This window comes from Mustela nivalis (assembly GCF_964662115.1).
Source record: "Mustela nivalis genome assembly, chromosome: 16".
Taxonomy (NCBI): Eukaryota; Metazoa; Chordata; class Mammalia; order Carnivora; family Mustelidae; genus Mustela; species Mustela nivalis.
The window spans coordinates 22,424,201-22,443,933 of NC_139035.1; the positions used below are offsets into that span (position 1 = coordinate 22,424,201).

A 19,733-nucleotide genomic window follows, 5' to 3' on the forward strand; every position below is an offset into this window, starting at 1 on the left:
AGTAAAGAGAAAGACCAAAACAAAGTCTGGAAGGATGTGAATCGCTGTGTTAAATAGTGAAGAAAAATAAATATTAACAGTGCTTAACTGCAGAGCATTAGAGAGTGGGTGATTTTTTTTTTCTCTCTTGCATAAGTATTTCTTGGTTGTTTGAAAGTTTGACAGTGAACATTTGTTACTTTTAAAATTAAGAAGAAAAAGCTGTTTCTATTTTGAGAAGAGCCTCTTTGAAATGTATAATTAAAAGAAATAAAATGCCTGTAGAGTTAGGCAACTGGAGAGAATGGTCTTGGTGAGGGGCCCCCTTTCCCATAATCTTAGGAAGTGAGCAGACCCCCTGATGTCCCTGTGTGTGTTCCCCTGCAGTAATACGGCCTCTTATTCTTTCTCTGATCTTATTTTTCTATGTAAAATGTGGTATCAGTGCAATCATTTTTTCTTTCTGGTTTGATTTTCAGGAAGATTTCAACGTCGATCACTTTGTGTCTGACTGTAGGAAGTGTGTCCAGCTGGAGGAACTAAGAGGAGATCTGGAACTCTACTATAAACTTTTAAAACAGCCATGGTCAAGCTCATCAACAAGGATTATGCAGATTTTGTCAACCTTTCCACAAACTTGATAAATCTGAAATTCACAAGTCCTACACACACACACACACACACACACACACACACACACACACACTTTCTCTCTCCTTCATATTTATTAAAAGGGCAGAGTTTTTAGAAACCTTTCAGTTGATTACCCCACCAACCCCACCAGAAACTTGAAGAAATTACCAATTTCATTAATAAAAGAACTAAACTTTTTGGAATACATTTTTTTGTTTGTTTTAGTTTTTATTCATTTAAGGTTGCTCTAGTTTGATTATGTTTCAAATTCATTAGTCAACAGTGAAAAGTAAAGGATAATAATACCCAAGGGGTTGTTTTATTAGTTGCTAAGTGATTACCCTGAAGTCTTCCTTGATTTAGACTAATTTGTAGGAGCAAATGTCCACCACTCTTACAATGTTTAATTTACTCCCAGTTATATCTGTTAGCCAGAGCTAGTTGAGGGAACATTGGCCAATATTGATATTTAAAAAGTTTGGTTTTATAAAAATATAAGAATGATTTGCAGTGAGCTTATCAATTGTTTGTAAAAGCCGTTTAGAAATGTTGAATTTTGTTACTTGGCAGAAAAGTCTCCTTGTTAATGCTTCATTTTGTTTTAAATCTGTCCAGAGAAGCACAGAAAGTTGCAGCTCTGTGGGAATTTCAAGAAGCATTAAAATTAATGATGCACATTTGCTTTTGGGAAATATACCACTAAGATAAATATCCCAATAGGATTAAAAACCTAGAAAATTTTACTTCTGTTTAATTTCTATGTTTAAGAGAGACGTAGCCCGTCAGACTTTCACATAAGCTGGCTGAGTATCATCAATTACAGACAGACAACTGTTCACCTTCTGTGAAAATTTTTCATTTTCATTTAAAATGTCATCTAAAGGCAAATTGTTCTTAAGGAAACTTTTGTTTCTCATGACTTCCCTTATTTTTATAGTTTCATGTATTTCAACAGATTTTTTTCATATTCTATGAACAACATTAATGACCAAATAACACTTCTGTTGTTTAGCTAGTTATGTAGCAAAATACGGTTGTGCCAAAAAAATAACTTAAATCTGGTACTGCTTTGATCGTTAAATAGATACGTCACTATTACTCCTTATCGTGATGTGTTTGTGCCAACCTCGTTTTGCCTTTAGGTTGGCATGGACAAAGCCCTCAATCAACTTTCTGTGCCTTTGGGACAGTTACGAGAAGTTCTGGTAAGTCCCCAATTAATGAAAACAATCTGCTGTGACGCCTGTTGTCCTCGTCGGCTTTTCTTTAAGAATTCTTTTCATCTGTTAGTTTGGTGGTACTGGTGGTTGTATTTTAACAGTTCATGATTATAATATTTACCTTCAGAAGAGTTGTAAATGATTTTGTTTTTGCATATGCTAAAAACCTAAAAAAACATGTTCGATTTGAAGAAGACATATTCTCAGAGTAGACAACCTTAAAATGTCAGGGGAGAGGAAGCATATTTCCAAATTCAACTTATTAATGCCACTTTGGTCATATGTAAGTGGTTTCTAACTTACGAATGACTTGTATTTTAACAGTTTGTAATCTTGTAAATACCCCCCCCCACCACCCCACGTAATCTATGTGTGTTTAGGTTCCTGGGCTGATCTACAAAAACTGTGTAATCCCTAATGGAACTGAAGGATAATATAAATAAAATGTAATACTTAATAAATGTTACATTTGCATGTTATCTCAGAAAAAATCTCTGTTGTGGGAATGGGACTCCCCACCTCTAAGCCATTGGGAATAGGAACTCCACCTGGGTGAACAGTGGAGGGGGAGTTGTGGCATCACTTCTAACAGAAAACTGTGCTGCGCTGTCTCCCCTCCCGGCCCCCCCGTCTGTGTCTGGTGCCCTGACTTATGGCCTCTGTCCGTTCTGATGCCCTGTCGTAAACTTGTCATAAACGACACCATCCTTCCTTGTGTGTCTCCTCTAGCTTGAGTGGCCTCGTGCATCCCTCCCCTAGAGAGAATATAAGGAGAACATAATTTAAGGGAAGACACAGTACATGGTTAGAACCAAGAAAAATGCAGAGTAACAGAAATATCAGTGCTGAGAAGCCTAGGGGAGGGGCAGGCAGGAAAGAGTTCGTGAAAGAGGTAAAAATCTTGAGTTGTTCCTTGAGGTAGCCAAAACTTTCCATGGTTTATGTCTCATTTGAATTTTACAAAATCTTGTTAAAGGTACTTTTCCTTGGAATGGAAGGGATTTTCGTGGTCCGCTGTTGGATTCCACACCAGCCGCTGTGGGGCTCTCCCACTGCCTCCTTTGTGTGCCTCTTCCTCCCAGGGCCTCATAGTTGTGTTGTTTCCCAAGCCTAGCCTTCCTTTGGCCTCCCACTCTTCTCTCAAACCCCCTCCCTGGAGACAGATTTGCTCTACTCACACAGGCTCCTATCCCGCCTCACCCCCTGCCATCATAGTATCCCCTCCCTTTTCCATGGCCTGTCTTTATGGCCACTTTGGTCCTGCTTAGCCACAGACCTGACCTGCCTTTCTGGTCCCAACTCTGAAGCTGTTCTGTGAGATTCTCAGACCACTGAGGGTTACAACTATATCTGTCTTCATTGCATCCCTGTGGGCTGCCACAATGCTGACGTCCAGGAGGTGTTTCATAATGTTGATGGAGTGAATTAATTCACCTTCCTGTGGAATTTTTGTGATATGCCTACTTCATTCTAGTTGTTTCTGTTAACCTTTGTTTTGGCCCTAATTCCTAATTATCTCTTTATTCATTAGCTTCTGGACATGTTTCTCCACCTCTGCGCTCTGCCTTTTTCTGGTCTTCTGTTCTTCATTCTTGATTCCTGGTATTTCCATACCCACATTTCATCATCATGCATCAGTGCTTTGACATTCTCTCGTTCTCCAAAATATGCAGAATCTAAAGACCTCATCTCAGTGAAGTTGGCCCTCCATTCCTATTTCTGCTTCTCTCCAGAAGGAAGCCTGCAGTGCACATGGCTGTGTGCCTGTCTGACCCTGCCCCTGAGTGTGTCTACACTTACATCTGCTCCCCATCCCCTCCCCACCTCAGCAGCTGTGTACACATGGCTTTCAGAGTCCGATTCGAGCCCCGTCGCATTTCCAAACTCTCCTGTACTTTGCTTCATATTATCTGTTCTCCATTCTAAGCCCCCTCATCCCCATAACTTTCACTGTATATGTGTTATTCTTCTTCTGGCCATGTGACCCTGCCTTCGTGTCATTATGCCCCCAGATCATGAGTCCCCTCAACAGTAACTGTGTCTGGTATATCATGTTGGGGTTTTTTTTGTCAATATCTGCATAGTACTGGTGCACAGGTATTAAGTTCTGTGGAATTGAATGAGATGTAGGAACTTGATAATGTGACAAAACAATGTCTGTAATACGTTTTCTTTATTATTCTTTTAAAGAGTCTCAGGTCATCTGTCAGTGAAGGAATTTGGGCAGTAGATGAACGAATGTGTAAACAAGAGGACATAAGGAAGAAAAAGGTACCCTCCAATAGATTTCTTATGCTGCATGCCAGTTGAAGCCCTCTCCTCTTGTCTCCGCGAACTTGTCAGCACTATTCAGCTTTTTTTCAAAGCTCTCACGCAGGTGCATTTTATGCATTATGTCACGTTATCTACCTGAAATAATAAGACAGAATATTAGAGGTACCCACACGATCTCAAGATCACCCACTTTTTCCAGAACAAGAAACAGTGATAACTGTTGTCGGTGCAGCGCTTGATAGTTAATGACTGTATAAATTGTCAGCAGCCCTGTAAAGAAAATAGGCCTATATTAGAGACTAGGGGAGAAGTGGGCTTTCCAAAGCAAACTCAGGATTCTGCCATAGGTTTGTTGTTATTTTCTGATCCTGTGTTCTTTATGTTCTGGTGTTCACTTTAATTTTTTCGATTCCCAGTAGTTAGCATGCGGTGTTGGCTTAGTTTCAGGTGTGTGAGACAGGCAACGGCTCTGTACATCTGAGGGCTCACCCTGGGAGTGTGCCCCTTAGTGCTATCTCCAGTTTAAAGTGTCCCCGATGTCATTCATGATCATAACGATGTAGGGGCACAGCGGGCATTGGGAGTCTGGGCTTCTGACTCTCGCCTGCTGCTCTGTACAATGTTTTATATGTGTATTATTAGCATATTTGTTAAAATCTCAGTGGGGAGAAAGCCTGTTTGAGGGACCTTCTGTTTAATTCGCCTCTGGATCTCCTCACAACTTTTGTCCAAAGAATGCTTGTCATGCGCTTCCAGACAAAACAGTAAGCTTTATGAGAGCAGGGTGTATTTCTTGCTTTATTTTCTCGTGTCCCCCTCCTCCCCCACCCCCCATAGGAATGAACGTCGAGCTCCCAGGGGTGTTCAGTAACTATTTATTAAATGGATGACTTTGTATTTTTTTGTTCTTTAAGGATGAGAGTTTTCATAATGTCCCTCAACCTCTTTGATAATATTTGTAGTGTAAAAGGTCTTTAATGATTTGGTGCTTGGGCATATAGGTATATGCACATGTAAACTGAGAGGGTCAGTACGATCGGAAGCCAAAGTTAAAACATGAATAAAGGGCCATAAGAAAACAAATGGAGGGGCGCCTGGTGGCTCAGTTGGTTAAACGTCCGACTCTTGATTTTGGCTCAGGTCATGATCTCAGGGTCATGAGATTGAGCCCCGCATTGAGCTCTGTGCTCAGCAGGATGTCTGCTAGAGTTTCTCTCTCTCCCTCTGCCCCTCCCCTGCACGCGCACATGCAGTCTCTCTCTCTCTCTCAAATAAACAAATCTTTTTAAAAAAAATAGGAAAGAAATGCCCATAGAAAGATTCAGGATGGGGAAAAGAAGAAATAAGAGTATAGAATATGAGAAAGCAAAGTCTAGGGTTTTTTTTTTTCCTCTATAAACTTGCAATAGAATATGGAAGTATGCTTATTCTAGAACTAAGATTTGTATTCTTGAGAATTCTGTGTTTCATAGAAATATTCAAAATATAGCATGCCCTATATATTTGAAGTTAACTTTTGGTCTTATATTTTCCTGCATTTAGCATGGGAAATAAAGATGATTAAGAGTAAAGATGGTGACTTTTTTTGTTAGCTTAATTTTTATTTTTATAGATGTGTGTGTTGAGGCTTATACAAGTTATTTGATCAGTTGAAAAGATTGAAAAAATCTTAAATTCACAAAGTTCTAAAGAAACCTCTGCACTAGAAGCAAGCAGGTAAGCATTTTTTTTTTAAAACTAAGTAGCACATAAATTAATACTTCACATCCAGTCTAATTAGGCGGGGACAGCTTAGTTAGAATTCATTTCTGAACAAGAAGAAAATCCAGGTTTGTGGCTAGAATGTAGCTCCAGGAGAGTGGAGAGCAGGAAATGCTGAAATCTATAACACATTCCTATAAACCCTTTGGTTATAGACCACAGTTCCAACACGTCATTATGCTTGCAGTGGAAAAGTATATTTGGAATCACCTTCCCTGAGGACTAGCAAAGTCCTGTTGATCTTTAAGGCATACCTACCATTCATCTTGGTTTTTCTCCATCTCATTTTTTTTCCTAGACATGCCCAGAGTATTACCATTTATGTATTTTACACCAGCATTATATTATTATGAAACAGTATAGGACACATCCAGTTGAAATTTACAAACATGAAAGAAAAAGCTTATGAAATAGGAAAAAGATAATGGCTCTCTTTGTTATACTGTGATTGTCTTGTTCCCTTCCTGGTGTGAATTTTCAATCAGCCAGGGTAGATGAGTGACTCAAAAAATGAGTAGTTAGGTCCTGTCAGCACCGTGAGACGCACAGTGGTGCAGTGGGAGTAGCCCAGGCTGGTCCTGCACATACCAGCTGGGCTGCCTGCATCAAGGTCGCCTGGTGCCCTGCGAGCTCTGTTGTGTGAGTCCCTCCCCCTGCAGGTGGAGTTAGTTTTCTAAATTTTAGGAATTAAGGTTTTAGATTTGGAAGGAACTTGAGAGGCCATATGCTCCACATGTCTCATGATGGAGATTAAGAACGGACACATCCCAAAGGAAGCGATTCTCTGGTCTTAGGTCTCTGCCCCCTTTCACATCAAGGCATTCAACTAAGTGGTCAGCCTCCACTGTGCTTGTGTCTCTAGCCCATTGCACTCGTGCTTCTGCCTCCATTTGTTCACACTTAGCAGACAGTCTGTACGTGGCCCTTCTGCAGCCCGTGTGTCTCCAGCAGCTCTGCTTCGCTGCGGCCCTTGGCAGCGCCTGCAGCCCCTCCAGCCATGTCCACGTTCGGCCCCTGGGGAGCTGGCCCTCCAGTGTTCTTCCCGTCTTTGCTGTTGCTGCTGTGCTCCTCGGATAGAAACACCTCAGTGAGCTCTGTGTCTACAATCCTATCCCTTTGCAACACTGTCCTTGATAAACAGACATTGTGCGCTTTCTTACTCAGAATTACCTTGGAGGACTTTTTTCTCCAGAAGAGCAGCTCTGAGCTCTAGAGTCAGGAAAGCCAGAGCAGCGGTCAGCGCACGGTAAATCCATCATGCTCTGCCAGGCCCAGAAATGCCGAGATAAGGATAAATAGGAAATGCGCATGGGATCAGTCAGTAGAGGTTGGGATTGGTCGTGCTGAGCCTTCCCTCCACACCAGTTCTGATGCTCTGGGATGGGGCACACCGTGGCAGATCTCCAGACATTTTGGGTTTCCTTACAGTGTGTTTCCTCACTACCTGACTGCCCATCCTCAGATGTGGGATGCCTCATAGAGCCCAGCAGGGGCTTTGGGGCCTTTGTTGTGTTTTTTTTTCTCTTTCACTGTTCGGCTTCCTTTTGAATGGTGTTGACACTTTCTAATGTGGGGGGCAAGAGGGAAGTGTATCCAGTCCACTTGATGGCAGATGCACTGTGAGTGATTTCTCACAAGCTCCCGGAGCACCGAGCTTGCTCTTTCTGCCGTTGGGTAAATGTAAACTTGGAGTCCGCTGCTCTAAGCGATTTCCCAGGTTGCTGCTAGGCGGTCAGTTTTAGCTGATTGAGGAGACAGCAGTAGTTGGTACTGGGGAGGTACTTGGGAGGGAGAATGAGGCAGGTGGAGAAGAAGAGGGGGATTCGGGTATGAACGGTAGGACAGGGCAAGAGAGAGGAGGGGGTTAGAGAATGGGAGAAGAAGGGAGAAGAAGGGCACGAATGGGAGAGCCCGAGGAACATGATGGAAACATGCAGTTGTACCCACACTGACCTAAAATAGCTCCATCCCCTTGCCCGGGCCAGGCTGCGTCGGTGGCTTCTACGACCTCCCCGTTACTCACCCCTTGCACCTGGGGCCTGCTGCACAGACAGTTTGTCCTGAAAATTGATGGCGTGCAGGTGCAGGTGCCTGAGCGCTGTAAGGCATGGGGGGCGGTGGGGGTGGCAGGTTTTAACTTTGGGAATTACACTTTTCTAATTGTCTCTACTAGCCCTCTCTGGACTAGACAGATTTTGGAGAGAATTGCCACAGAATTTAACCAGTTACAGTTTCATGCTGTTCAGAGCAAAGTAAGACCTTCTGGACAAAGTAAGACCAGTAAGTGTTGGTTTCGATTTTCAATTTGCTGTTTGCGAATTTCCTGGATGATTTTGGTTTGACCTAGCATTGCCCCCTGATAATTGCTACTCTACAGGATTTTGAAGCTAGCTTTGAATTTTTTTTTTCAGTGTCTCCTGCTTGGGACCCTGCTTCCATTATGTCACACTAGATAGATTTTGTGTAAAGACACAAGCGTAGTTTCCAAACTATGCAAGTAAAATTAATTCTGAATTTCATGTAACTTGACACATCATATGATGTAGTCAGAGATTTATCCAAAGCCCTTGACTGGGTTTAAATGCACGTTTGTCAGATTTACTCCGTAGCTTAAGAGGCAAATAACTTTTTGTTGTTCAGTAATTGTCTAAACTTCACTTTGATGAAGCCGACTTACTTTCAAAGAAATCATAGGGAGGGGATGCCTCAGTGGCTCAGTCAGTTAAGCCACTGCCTCTGGCTTAGGTCATGATCCCAGGGTCCTGGGATCGAGTCCCACCTTGGGCTCCTTGCTTGGCAGGAAGCCTGCTTCTCTTTCTGCCTGTGCCTCCTTGTGTGCTTGTGCTCTCTCTCGACAAATAAATAAATAAAAACTTTTAAAAAAAAGAAAGAAAGAACGAAAGAAAGAAAGCAAGCAAGCAATCATGGGGAAAAGAGATTCATTGTTATTCTCTAGGAAATGTTGGGATTTTAATCTTACATATATTCTGGTAGAATTAGAGGCTCGCTTCATATATATAACACATATGTATATAAATTATACACATATATTTGAGCTTTTAGAAACTGTTGTGCCTGGACCTTCTTTCCTGGTCTCTCTGTTCTTGCAGCGTATAGCCCACATTACGGCCATGCTGCAGCAGTCCCTGGGAGGCCTGCTGCTAGAAGGGCTTCAGACTTCCAATGTGGATATCATACGGCACTGCCTCCAGACTTACGCTACAATTGACAAGACACGGGATGCAGAGGCGTTAGTCGGTCAACTACTGGTGAAACCGTACATGGATGAGGTTTGTGCCCCCATGCACCTCATTCCGCAAACACAGAACATCTAATCTGGCTTCATTTCTTGACTGGGTGGGAGAGAGCTCAGGGCTCTTCCTTGAAGATGCTCCTAGTTCCTGCTCTTCTGGTTGTAAGAAAAGGTTGGTCCCGCTTGGTGCCCATCAGCATGGCAGGAATCAGGCATGCGCTCTGGTCTCTTCCAGTGATGCCATAGCTCAGGGATCATCTTAATTTAGTAGGGGTGAGGGACTTGCCTAGGAAGAAGGTATGGATCAGAACATTTTCAGGTCAATTTCCATTTCCATAAGTTATACGTTAATGAAGTTGCCGAAAAGCGTGACCCCACCAAGGCGCCCGTGCCCACTGGAGGAGCTGGAAGACAGCTCTGTGTGCAGGGAAAGTCCGTGAGGGGAGGCGTCTTCGCAGAATTGATGTGGCCTAAGTCTTAAAGACCATGGGGGAGTTTGCCAGGCTAGGAAGGTGGGAGGGAGGGAATATTCAAAGATAAAGGGCTTTTAAGGGCGAGTTAGCGGGATAGTACCTTAAATCCGGAACTTGGTTACCCAGTGTTCTTGACCTATGAGGATACAGTTAAATACAGGGAGTCAGTGTATCCTGCCTCTGAGCGGCCGGAGTATGGGCTGCACCGAGTGAGGCCGCCAGCAATAAGCAGCTTCCCATTTAGAGAGCATTGGTTTCATCTAGTTCAGGCTGACAGAAGTCATGAAGCCAGTCTCAGCGTTTGAGGGCTTTCTTCCAGTCACCTGCCAGTGCGAGTGTTCTTTCTGTCTGGTAAGTATAAAGCTACCCATCATGACTTCAGGATGAAAGGCTTCCAGTTTTAAAACGGGACAGTATCCCAGTGATAGAAGTGAAATTGAAGGATTAATTTCAGTAATCTTCTCAGCTTCATTAGGACTACTAAAAGTAAATGATCTGTCAGTTCTTTGTATATATCCTATTATAGTTTATAGCTCTCTCTGTGGGGGTGAAAAAGATCACATTATTCTTTGTCACTAAATGAAAATATTTTAGTTATTTAATTTATGCCTTTTTCATTGAACAGAATCTAATATGCTAAATTAGGGAAGTACTTTACGTTTCCGTGTCATTAAATGAACTGTGGCCACGTTTGTATTTAAGTTTGTATGCTTGTCATTCACCTCCTGCAACTCAGCCTCACAAAAAAAAAAAAAAAATACTAAAGCAAAATAAGATGTGTTTTCTTCCATCATTTTCCATCTCAGCCCTTTCGCTGTTCTGGAGACGGTAGAGGATAAGGCCAGGGTGAAGATGGTACAGAGCTGTTGTCTGCAGATACAGTATTTCACTTTTAAGCTCAGAAGGGAAGCAGATGAGTGTGTGTGATGTTTTAGCTTCAGGCCAGTCTCTGTCCCTCAGCCTCTGTGTCCCCCAGGGTTGGAGCAGTATTCCCAAATCCCGGGACCTAGATTTTCGTGCCGTTGTTACTTACCTCCTGTTTAGAAAGCATACTGAGTGGGGAGGAGGAAGGACGAAGTGCATTTTTAAGGTTTACTTGATTCTTTTCTCTGTAGTGTATAGTTCATACTTCTCTTTTAGGTGCTTTAAAAACAAACAAAAACAAACAAACAAACAAACAAATAAATAAAAATAAAACGCTCTTCCTTCTGCTAGGTGATTGTAGAGCAGATCATTGAGTCTCATCCGGATGGCCTGAAGATCATGTATGCTAATAAGCTCCTGGAGTTCGTTCCTCACCACTGCCGCCTTCTTTGAGAGGTCACAGGAGGAGCCATCTCAAGGTGACGTAAACTGCTGTGTATGCACCTGAGCTCAGTTTAGTGACCACCTGTCACCTCCTCATGTGCCGCTGATCCCTGGCTGTCCTGTCTGACCCGGGAACGTGGGAACGTGTGCTCTTCCCTATTTGTTACCAGTGCTGTGAGGCAGGTGTCGCTTGCCTGGGTTTACAGGGAAAGGGAATGAAGAGTGGGGACGAATCTTAACGGTGACATTTGTGTGACTCCAGAGCCTCTGCTTTTCTCTTGTCTATACTTGCTCCTTAACCAGGTTCAAAATCAAAATTGGTTTCCTTCCATTATTGTGATGTCATCATCGGTCTAGAAATACCAATTCATTTTGGGGCACCTGGGTGGCTCAGTGGTTTGGGCTGCTGCCTTCGGCTTGGGTCATGATCTCAGGATCCTGGGATCGAGCCCCGCATCAGGCTCTCTGCTCCGCAGGAAGCCTGCTTCCCTCTCTCTCTCTCTCTCTGCCTCTGCCTGCCTCTCTGCCTACTTGTGATCTCTGTCTGTCAAATAAATAAATAAAATCTTTAAAAAAAAAAAAGAAATACCAATTCATTTTAATTCAACACGTTTTATACTGATGGCAATTAAAGTCATGTTTTGTTTTCCCTCCCTCTCTTATTTCATTTCCATGGCTTTCCAGTTCTGTTTCATGAATATCCCATTACCTTCCACCATCTCCGTCATCCCAGTCTAGACCTTTGTCGCCTTTTGTTCGAGGGTAGTGGGCTCTCCTCACCTGGTCTCCCAGCTCCACCTGTCCCTCTTCATTGCAGCCCTCAGCTGTCCCACCTACCCAGAGCTCTGCAGCCTTCCTGAGTCGCTCGTGGCTTCTCATCGCCCACAGAGGAACATGCAGTCTTCCTGGCACAACCTGTGACCCTTGGTGCTTGAGTCCTAGTGGTTCTCCGCTGTAAAACTTTCTACTGTGGAACTTTCCCCCATACCACTATGGTTTCTGGCCAGACAGCGCTTAACCTTCCCTAACACACCTGGTACAGAAGATCCCTGACTTCACCTTGGTTCAGTTTATGGTTTTTTGACTTTTTATAATAGTGCAGAAGTGATATGCGTTTAGTTTGGATCTTTTCCCAGGCTGGCGATCTACAGTAGGGTCCTCTTTTGTAATGCTGGGCAGGGGCAGCAAGCACAGCCCCCAGGCAAACCACGTGATCACGAGGGTCAGCAACCAACACACTTGAACCGTCCTGTTCTGGCTTTCGGTGCAGTGTTCAGTAAGTTACATGAGATACCAGACACTTTATTGTGAAATAGGCTTTGTGTTAGAGGATTTTGCCCCAACTGTGCAATACTGTAAGTGTTCTCAACACATTTAAGGTTGGCGGGGCTAAGCTCTGATGTTCAGTCGCTTAGGTGTTTTCCATGCATTTTCAACTAAAGAGATTTCCAGCTGAACAATGGGTTTATTAGAAGCCGAGGTCATCATAAGCCGAGGAACATCTGTCTGTACTGTGCGCCTCTGTGTTTTCCTTTATTGCTTCCTGTCTCGTATCCCTCTGTCTTTCTGTTGATCTGTCACTCCACATGAAGCTCCAGTCAAATACAACTTCTTTTTTTTTTTTAGGTTATTTATTTATTTACTTATTAGAGAAAGCATAAGCAGAGGGGGAGGCAAAGAGTGAAGCAGGCTCCCCACTGAACAGGGAGCCTGATGTGGGACTCGATCCCAGGACCCTGAGATCATGACCTGAGCCACCCAAGCACCCCCAGGCTATGATTATTTCAAGAAAAAGTCCTATTTGTGAATTCTTTATCTAGTGAAGATGAGTTAAAATCAGAAAGTCAACTCTGCCACCTTTAAAAACCCAGGAACAGAAAAAAATTCCACGAGCAGGTATAACCCTATCCACAATAAATCAATTTCAATCCAGTCCTGAAAACTAATACAGAGTAGGAAGAAAGCATTACAGAAAAATTTTTTCATTAATCAAGCTGGAAAATAACGGGCCTTACATGAATGCCCTTTAGGAAGACAGTTCTTATAGTTTTATGTTGATGGAAACTAACATTACATTCGAAATGCATGTTAAAACCATGACTGTAGACTAACTACCACTTTCAGTCATCAGAAGATGAAAAATGGCCAAGAGTCACCCAAATTGAATCCTGGTTCCTCCTGGAAAATGTGTTCCTAAATATTTTCCCCCTGAACTACTGTGCTCTTTCTGTATCTTACACAGCAGACACTGCAATGCACAAACACATCCAGAAGGCCTTTGAGGGCTGACAGCCTGCTGGAACAATGAGGAATTCACCCGGGTTTCTGCCTTTCTGCCGGGCCCAGAAAGTTCTGGATAACCCAGGTGACGTGTCATGAGAATACAAGTGTACCTCACACCATACGTATCATCTCCTCAGGGTAGACACCAAAATCCATGTTCGTATATGAAAATCCGAGATGCATACAAAAATCAAGAGTGATTCTGTCATCTTGAAAGAAAAACACACTGTTGCGCTGCCACATGCCTCATTTCTCCTCGAGTGACTGCAGGAAGTAGCGATTGCAGTCAGAAATCTCAGAAAGAAAAATTAGAGTAAGGGCAACACTTGAAGTTTACTCCTGAAAATACTTGGAGAACGACTGTGACCAATAAACCAGGGCTTAGTTCATGATACTATGTCAATGAGCTTATACCATCCCATGTCCTGGTCAAACCTTCATGTCTGGGAAATGGAGGGATGTCTTCATCTTCCAGAGCTACTATTAGGGAAAAAGTTGGAGACAATACTGACAGGAGTCCCTACTTCAGCAGGAGGGCCAAAAACACCTTGCCCCTCCATAATCCCATATTAAAATAAACATCTCGGGGCGCCTGGGTGGGTTAAGCTTCTGCCTGTGGCTCGGGTCATCTCAGGCTCTTGGGATCGAGCCTCACGTCGGGCTCTTTGCTCAGCGGGGAGCCCACTTCCCTCCTTCTCTCTCTGCCTGCCTCTCTGCCTACTTGTGATCTCTGTCTGTCAAATAAATAAAATAAATAAAATCTTTAAAAAAGAAAAGAAACATCTCATTTTACTAGTGTGCAGCAGTGACTATGCAGGAAAAATTATTATTATATTATTATTAGATGATATATTATTATTATTATTCTTATACTATATTGTTAACCTTTTGAATTCAGACGCCTAAACATTTTAATAAAATATGAAGGCCTTTTTTTTTAAGATTTTATTTATTTGAAAGACAGAGATCACAAGTAGGCGGAGAGGCAGGCAAAGAGAGGGGAAAGCAGGCTCCCCACTGAACAGAGAACCCGATGCGGGGCTTGATCTCAGGACCCTGGGATCATGACCTGGGCTGAAGGCAAGAGGCTTTAGCCCACTGAGCCACCCAGGCGCCCCATGAAGGCTTTTTTTAAAGAACAAAAACTTCAGACTATATCTTTATCCTAGAAGTTCCCACTACAACTGGCTTCTGTCTTGGCCAACATTTAGCCATTCAGATAAAGTCCGTATTTAGTGCTTTGTGTGTATGCATGTGTAAAATAAGAGGACAGTCATATATCTTTAAGATTGTGTATAATAACCGTGAAATAAGGATTCTTGATACACAAGGTCTCGTTCTGGGGAAAACAGCTGGAGAACAGTATGCAGTTTTCAAATGATGGAGGGGAAATACACATTCGGTTATGAGAAAGGGAAGGAGAACAAGACCAAATATAAATAAAAGGGAAAAAAGCTTTTTTTGCCATCTTTCCATGCTGCAGTAACAGTGTGAACAAATGTCCCACAGATGCCCTCAAGAACATTAACACTGCTGAAAGGGGAGGCCAAGGCCAGGTTCTTAGGAGGCCCTGCACCAAAGTCATCGTCCCGTTTCCTCACTGTGATGACGAAGCATGAGTACATTGGCAAATTTGAAATTATTGATGACCACAGAGCTGGGAAAACTGCTGTGAACCTCACGGGCAAGTTAAACAAGTGTGGCATGACCAGCCCTAGACTTGTATAACTGAAAGATCTAGAAAAGTGGCAGAATATTTCCATCCCCTCAGTTTGGTTTCACTGCATGGAAAAATTCTTCTGGCATCATGCACCATGAAGAAGGAAGAATCCAGGCAGGAGGGAAAATCCTGGGATTCCTTTTTCCTAGAAATATAATATACATGGCACGTGAAATGCCTCAATGGGAAAAAAAAAAAAAGGAAAATAAATTACAGTCAACTAATGTTTGACAAGGGTGCCAAACAATTCAATGAGGGTAAGAACAGTATTTTACTCCCAAGCAGCCACATGCAAATAATGAAACAGGAGTCCTGCCTCACACCATACAGAGAAAATAACCCAAAATGCATCAAAGACATAAATGTAAGCATTAAAATGATAAAGTTTGGGATTCCTGGGTAGCTCAGTTGGTTGGACGGCTGCCTTCTGCTCAGGTCATGATCCCAGAGTTCCCAGATCGAGTCCTGCATCAGGCTCCCAGCTCCACGGGGAGTCTGCTTCTCCCTCTGACCTTCTCCTCGCTCATGCTCTCTCTCATTGTCTCTTTCTCAAATAAATAAATAAAATCTTTTAAAAAATAAAAATAAAATAAAATGATAAAGTTTTCAGAAGAAAATACAAAGGTAAATGTTACTGGTCTTGAATCTAACAATGGCTCCTCAGCCATAACACCAAAGTACAAGCAACTTAAAAAAAAATAATAAACAAATAAATGGGACTCAACCAAAATGTCCCAGTTTTGTGCTTCCAAGGACCCCATTGACAAAGTCAAAAGACAAGCCACTAAATGGAAGAAAATATTTGCAGGTCATATATAAGGAACATGCATTCAGACTGTGTGAAGAATTCCTACAATTCAAATAAAAAGACAACCCAGTTAAGAAATGAGCAAAGAGGGGCACCTGGGTGGCTCAGCGGGTTAAGCTGCTGCCTTCGGCTCAGGTCATGAACTTGGAGTCCTGGGACCGAGCCCTGCATCGGGCTCTCTGCTCAGCAGGGAGCCTGCTTCTTCCTCTCTCTCTGCCTGTCTCTCTGCCTGCTTGTGATCTCTCTCAATAAATCTCTCTCAAATAAATAAATAAAATCTTAAAAAAAAAAATGAGCAAAGAACTTGAATACACATTTCTCCAATATTCAAATGAATATATTAATATATAAATATTAATACATTAATATATAAATGTATATATAAATATATTTTACATTATCATATATTTATATAAACATTTATGTAAATATATTTACATTCTTAAATATGTATTTAAATATAAATAAAATATGAAATATATAATATATATTTAAAGATACATATAAGGTATATATAAAATATATGGGAAAATAAGCACGTGAAAATATGCTCAACATCACTAATCATTCGGGAAATGCAAATCAAAACCATGGTGAGATACCACCTCCCACCCATGTGGATGGCTACTATCAAAAAACCCAAAAAGCAGGTGTTGGAAGTATCTGAAGAGCTGGAACCTGTAAATTGCTAGTGGGCTTGGAAAATGGCGCAGCCACATTAGAAACGGTTTAGTAGCTCCTCAAAATGCTGAACATAGAGTTGCCATATGACACACCAATATCACTCCTGTGAAAAAACTATGCCCACACAAAAACTTGTGCATGAAGGTTTAGGGTTTATTCATAATAGCAAAAAGGTGAGAACAACCCAGATGTTCATCAACTGATGAACAGATAAATAAAATGTGATCCAGCCAGCCAGTGGAATATTATTCAGCCTTGAAAAGGAATAGAATTTTGATATGTGCAACAACACAGAGGATCCTTGAAAACATTCTGCTGATTGAGAGAAGTCAGTCACAGAAGACCACATATTGCATAATTTGATTTATATGGAATTTCCAGAATAGCTAAACCTACAGAGACCAAAAGTAGATTAGTGGTTGCCTAAGACTGGTGGTGATGGCTAAAGTTTTCTTTTGAGGATGATTAAAATGTGTAGGTAGTTCAGTATAGTATAGTTAACTATAGTGAAAGCCATTAAATTGTCCACATTAGATGGTGAGTGTTATGGCCTGTGAATTATATCTCAATTAAGCTGTCATCAAAAAATGCAAAGAACTTCTATATTTATCAAGTAGAAAAAGAATGAACTTGATTAAAAACATCAAAAATGGGGGAAATAAAAACAAACAAAATAAGATGGGAGGAATAAAATCATGACTGTTTATCATTAATTTAAATGTGTACAGACTGACTTTTTCTATTAAAGCGCCTATCAGGGGGTTACAGATCCATGCTGTTCAAGAAACATACTTAAAATGCAAAAGGGATTGAGAATGTGTCAGGTGAGGAGATACCATGCAAAAGAGAAAGCCGGAATGGCAAAATTCATCGCAGACAAGTTGGGTCTAAAGTTATAGGTACTAAGATGAAGAGGGACATTTTTAAAGGCAGAGTTTGGAAAGAAGATGTAAAAAGTATAAGCAGGTATACATCTAACAGCATAATACCTAAAGACTCTAAAAATGCAATAACAAGGTAAAATTTTAGCTTTTCAAATGGGAGTATCTACTAGAAGGAGGGAAAAACAAGTATCTACTAGAAGGAGGGAAAAACAGAAAATAGACATCCTGGGGCGCCTGAGTGGCTCAGTGGGTTAAAGCCTCTGCCTTCGGCTCAGGTCATGATCCCAGGGTCCTAGGATTGAGCCCCACATCAGGCTCTCTGCTCCGCGGGGAGCCTGCTTCCTCCTCTCTCTCACTCTCTGCCTGCCTCTCTGCCTACTTGTGATCTCTGTCTGTCAAATAAATAAATAAAATCTTTAAAAAAAAAAAAAGAAAATAGACATCCTTATTTCCCTCGGAAAACATTTCTTTCTTACACCTAAAAAAAGCCATATTTGTAAAGATTAATTGCATACTAGGCAACAAAGGAAACCTTTACAAGCCTTCCAAATTAAAAATTTAAAGAACAGTTCTTTGATCACAATCCAGTAGAATCAGAATTAGATAACCTGGTAACAAAAAATTGAAACTATATACAAGTTAAGAAAACAGTCTTCAGTCAAAGAAGAAATCATAAGACGACTGAAGAAAATCTTGAAAGCAATGGAAAGGAGACTATTTCATACCAAAACTTACAGAAGACACCAGAAGTTATACTCTAAGGAGACTTTAGTGTCAAATGTCTTCAATTTCAAACATTTTTTGAATAAAAGAAACTACTCATTTAAACCCATCAGAAAAGGGCAGCTCAATCAAAAGAAAGGAAGTAATTATAATAAAGATAAATTTTTAAACTAATAAAAAATATGAGGGGCAAATAAACTCAAAGTTGTTTCTATGAAAGACTAATGAAATAATAAAAAAAAAAACTTCACATGTCCTATTAAGGATAAGAGAGGGGGAAGAAGGGGTGTGGGAGGAGGTGGGGAGAGAGGGAAGGAGGATGGGGAAAGGGGGGTTTCAGGGAGGAGGGGACAGAGAGAGGGAGAGAGAGTTGCAAAACAGATAAGGATTGGGAACAGAGATATAAAAGCAAATGCATAATATAAAAGAATCACTAAACTGCAAGGCACTTTATACTAATCAATTTGATAACCTAGAAAAAATGATGATTTCCTAGGAAAACAAAATCATCCAAATGATTCAAGAATGGAAAATTCAGAAGATGAGTTCCAAGATCAGACAGGTTTGCAGCTGGATAACTGTCATTCTACTGTTAAATGGCAACAGGCAATTAAACAATAATAAGTCAATTCACTTGATGAAGCTGAGCACAATTTTAATACCCAAACCTGAGAGGGAGGAACGGGGAAGCTATTAACAAATCTGGCTTAGGACAGAAACTGAACTAATGTTAGCAAATAATAGAAGTCAGGCATCTATCAAAGGACTATATCCTGAGACCAACTTGGATTCATTCCAGGAAAATAAAGGGAGCTCAAGACCAGAAAATCAATAAGATTGACCTCATCACTAAATTAACTGTGAAAAAACTCTTAAGACCATAGCAATAAATGCATTTGATAAAAAATAAAGGCACCTGATAAAAGGTGAGCAGCCATTCTTTATAAAAATGAAGATAAAAACAGAAGGACGTTATGCAGGAGGGATTATTAACCGGGAAGCACTAGATCAAGAGGTAGATAAAATGAGCCCATATTTGTTAAACAGTGACAGAGTGACAGAGCCCCATGCGTGCCTGGATAGAGGCGAATGAGCTCATGGATAAGCACCAGGCTGTCAACAGGTATTATAGGGACAAAGGCAGCGGTGAGGAGAGGAGAGTCTTAACAACAGGGAAGAAGGTAAAAGGAGGATTGCAGTTAAAAATTGTGCATGATACAAACACATGCAAATAAGACTGGATATTTTCCCGTATATAGTTTTTTAAAACCCTGCACACATTACTGGAACTACCAACTCTTGCTTTCAGCTCCACAGCCCTCGCGTGCTTTTCCAGTACCAGGATGCAGGGGTAGATCCTCCATTGGTGAAATCCTATGTCATTGTACTCCTAAAGGGACAGGTGAAACAGCGCAGGGGCTGGAGGTCGGAAATCAGGCATCGCTGCGCCCACCCCAGCTCCCTGCTCGCCCAGCCCCCACTCTGAAGCAGGGGGCACTTGGAGCTGTTAAGAAGCAGGGATCTGAGCAGTTCTCTGGTTTCCCCTGGAGCCATCTGCATCCATCATATTTCTCACAGCTCTCCCCGAGTGTTGGTGCTGGCTCCCCCCGAGTGTTCCCTTAGCTCCTAGCACACCCTTCTTATGAGAGCACCTAGTACTCTCCGTCACAGTGCTCTGTCTGTCACATGCGTCCATTGATCCACTTTGTGCTGGTTGAGGGCTGGAGCCT

The 19,733-nt window shown here is 41.8% G+C and overlaps 1 long non-coding RNA gene and 1 pseudogene across 2 annotated transcripts; both read left to right on the plus strand.

Moving 5' to 3' along the window:
• The first annotated feature begins 1,760 nt into the window (after positions 1–1,760).
• LOC309849949 (conserved oligomeric Golgi complex subunit 2 pseudogene) lies at positions 1,761–11,487 on the plus strand (annotated as a pseudogene). Its single transcript, XR_014316585.1, has 3 exons — positions 1,761–1,817; positions 8,978–9,157; positions 10,809–11,487. The product of XR_014316585.1 is annotated as a conserved oligomeric Golgi complex subunit 2 pseudogene (transcript).
• LOC309850338 lies at positions 3,881–8,034 on the plus strand. The gene is made up of 3 exons (XR_014304195.1): positions 3,881–4,103; positions 5,719–5,822; positions 7,032–8,034. It is a non-coding gene; the product is annotated as an uncharacterized lncRNA (long non-coding RNA).
• Positions 11,488–19,733: the final 8,246 nt, after the last annotated feature.